The sequence below is a fragment of the Pelodiscus sinensis genome, chromosome 5, assembly GCF_049634645.1.
Source record: "Pelodiscus sinensis isolate JC-2024 chromosome 5, ASM4963464v1, whole genome shotgun sequence".
Lineage (NCBI taxonomy): Eukaryota > Metazoa > Chordata > Testudines > Trionychidae > Pelodiscus > Pelodiscus sinensis.
In genome coordinates, this window is record NC_134715.1 from 15767581 (window position 1) to 15771368 (window position 3788).

The window sequence follows — 3788 nt, forward strand, 5'->3', positions numbered from 1 at the left end:
TGAAAAAATGAACAAAGGCAGAAAAACTTCGATATGAAAAGAGAAAAGGGGTAGGAGGTACATGAATGATAGAAATTCGGTGCAGAATTAAGACCAGAGAATCCTAATCCTTTCAGGAAATAACCTCTAACTGAGAGGTCTAGGAATAAACTGTAAACTTCATAAATATAGTCAATATTTCTAAACCTATACAAAGATCCAATGAAACCGAGAAATGAAATTTCAAAGTTTATTGGCAGGTGGTATTGTTCAAATGGTAGCAGGCTCCTGGCATCTTAGGAAGTCATCGCAGGGTGTTGTAATTGAAGGGCTGTTTCTTTTTGCCATAGCAGAAGTTGCAGAGTGGTGGGTTGATGACTTGCAAAGGAGAATGGCAGAAATCAGGAAATTAATGTCTCCTCCTTCTCCTCCTTCTCCTATGAGATCTACGTCTACGACCTCTCCTCCTTCGGCCATGTCTTCTCCTTCTCCTCCTTCGATGATGTCGACCCCCACGACCGCCCCTTCGCCGCCTTCTGCGACGGCTCCTGCTCCTGCTCCTGCTGCGTCTGTATCTTGCCATTTCCGGAGAAGGTTTTGGCTTTCAAGATCTCCGCAGCTGGAGCACCACCTCCCCTAGGAGGCAGCCAACCTGTCTGGTGGGATTTCCTTTGCTTGTGGGTTGAGTTGGCTGCTCTGGCCTTTATATAGAGGGACTGATAACGATGGCAAAATCCACCCATGTCACTCACCTGTGATGAAGCATAATGGGCTCCTTCAGATATGGGCATCAATTTGACTGTATAGCAAAGTGTCCATATAAGGAAAAAACCAGTTGTCCTGATCATGCTTTTAAATAGCATTATCAATTGAAATGACTATATAAGGACAAAGCCTCAAGGTTTAACCTTATATGGAAGTATAACAGCTCTCTCTGTTGAAATGGTAATATAACAAGAAGAAAAAAACCCAATGGTTGCAGCCAACTATGAAACTATGGATTTTTTTCTCTGTATATTACCCTTGCATTGTTGGATTAATTTTTAAAATGTTTGGGTGATTTCATTTAAACTGTGGATTTATTCAGGATACCTATATTTGGTGGGATTTCCTGAGCTTGTTGGTTGAATTGACACTATGATCTTAGAGGCATAACATATTTGTGAAATAATTCTCCAAAGACTAAAACAAAATCCATGATTTGAATAAATTGTGTCAAATCTCCCTTTCCACTTCAGGCAAGCAAGAAGTTAACCCACTATATTTCTAGTATTGTACTTTTTTCACTAGAATGACCAGTCGTTCAATAGGAGGAGTTACAATTTGAAAATAATAGATTAGATTCTCTATTATCTATTGAACTAATTTGCAATTCACACTGGTATAACTGAGAGGACAATCAAGTCAATCATTTTGCACTGGAAATGTTTATGGACTTTTCCACTTAATATTCAAATGGGTTACCCAACCCATTGAGAATTGCTGCTCTAAATAGCAGATCCACCCCAATAACCAAAACAGGGCACTGCAGGAGAAACTTTTGAAATTATTAATAAATAGCTATGTGAGTAGAAAGTCTTAAGAAGCAGGTCATCTCCCCCAACATTAATCCTCGATATCTTTGTGTACGTGTTTCATTTACTGTCGGTCTTAGTTGGAACATGCTCAGTTTGGTTGATATATTTTATTTATTTTCACACCTCCCTCGACCTTCCTTCTGTTTTCCCATTATCCTCAAACTCCCGGCAATATGTTTCCTCCTTCCCACGTTCTCGTCTCCCTCATAGTTTCCTGTCCAACTTCCAAACAGACCTATATTAGTGTCACATTCTCTGAGGGCAGCCCAGGTTCAATTTCTTCAGAAAAAAGATGGGAGTCCTCAGCCAACTTTCCTGCACAAACCTTTCCCCCCCCCCCTCAATAGTGTTTCTCTGGCTTTCATAGAAAAAAAAAAACCTTTGCAGTTTAAAGACCTTCAACTTGAGAGCAACAGCTACTGAGCCAGTAACCTCACAAAGGCCTGCACTAGAGACCTCACAAAAGGCTGAGGTTTAACATGAGCCCAGAGCTGATCTAGCAAACGTTAAAGAGACTTGAGCTTTGATAAGTGCCAACCTCTTCACATTACCCTAGCAAGGCACAGGTGCTGTGCCAAAGACATCATCCTAGGAATAAGGAGGTACTGAGCTAGCATCCTGACTAAGTTCCATTTGAAGCAGGAACTCTGTGTCAGGGCTATTATCAGCCCAGTATGTTGAATGTATTGAGCCAGTAACCTCACAGCAATCCATTCTGACGTCTCTGATATCAATCCAGTATGCTACATTTGATGAACAAATAACCTCAGATGCCTGTAGTTGGTCATAAGCCCTGAAACCTAGAGGTCCTGAATCATAAAGGACTGTTGCCTTGGCACCAGTCTAGAATTCTAGAATGTGTTCAGGTTTGACTTAACCCCAACAAGCTAAAGGTCCTGAGCTGGTAACACTCCAAGGCCTGTACATTTATATGAACTCAACACACTATAATTGACAAGCTAGTGACCTCACAGAGACCTCTGCATTGATTTCAGTGAATAGTTAGCAGATGCACATGGGAAAGAAAATAAGCTAGTGAACTCACAGAAAGTGCTTGAAGTCCCTTTTGTTTTTCTTGAGTGATACAATAGGGATTTAAAGAAGAGCTGGGGAGCTGGCCTTCTGTAGTTATTAAAACTCAGGCTATTTATTTGGAATGACTACAACATTTGGAATTCATTAAAAGAATCAATTCTATTTTAACATGGAGTGGAAAATGAAACAAACAGTTTGCTTGTCTCAGTTGGCAATCTTCACAGAATAAATATCTATAATCCAACCCTTTATTCATTTTAATCACAATATTTTTCAATTGGGAATTCTATCAGTCCAATTACTGAAGCTTGCAACAACTGAATAATTTTATGAACTAGTGGTTACATTTGTAATTATAACCTGCATTTTGAAAACTTTAGCCATCAATCAGACATCAGATACTGTGTTTTGTGTAAAGCTTCACAAGCCAACCAAAATCCATTATTTAATCAAATGATACCTTCTTGAGCAATAAATACATGCCTTCATTTGTATCCTGTTTGCATTACTGAGGGTATGTCTACACTTCTACACTACAGTGTTATTTCGAAATAACGCATCTAGACATAAAATGCATTTCGAAATAGCGTTTTGCTATTTTGAAATAGTGTATCCACACTGATTGGACACTGAATCACATTTAAGACTGGACGGAACTGGTTCTGGCAGGGCATCAGGTCAGGAGTTACCTTGGGTTATCTGAGGCCTGTGCTTAAAGGGACCCCCCCAGACAGCCACTTCTCAGGTTTCCCTACTTGCTTGCCTACCTCGCTGAGGGACAGCAAAGCATTTTGTCTCTGTGTGCTCTGGTTGCCCTCACTCAGGACACCACAGGACTCTGCATCATGGATCTGGAGCCTCCCTTGGGCAATCTAGTTCTTCTCTTGGACGTGTTGCTGCGAGCCTGGCAGCACATTCTGCAGGCAGTAACAGTCTCCCTGGTGTGTCCCACTGGGGGCTTGTGCCTCATTCCTCCCTCACATCCTTCCACTAACCCCTCCCCCTGCTGTACAATAAAAGACGTGTTCATTACAACAAAGTCTCTTTATTGAACAAAACTGTGTGTGGGGGGGAGGTGGGGGGAGTGAAACTGAGGTGAGACTGGGGAAAGAAGGTGGGAGAGGGGAGGAGGGAGGGTAGGCGAGGGGAGGAGGAAACCTGGGAGGAGGGAGCTGGCAGGGGGAGGCAAGGGGAGGA

At 41.8% G+C, this 3788-nt stretch overlaps 1 long non-coding RNA gene across 1 annotated transcript; it reads right to left on the reverse strand.

Annotated features, from left to right (window-relative positions):
• Positions 1-215: 215 nt before the first annotated feature.
• Positions 216-2985, reverse strand: LOC112545240 (uncharacterized). Its single transcript, XR_003088700.2, has 2 exons — positions 2108-2985; positions 216-731 (listed from the first exon to the last, which is right to left on the reverse strand). It is a non-coding gene; the product is annotated as an uncharacterized LOC112545240 (long non-coding RNA).
• Positions 2986-3788: the final 803 nt, after the last annotated feature.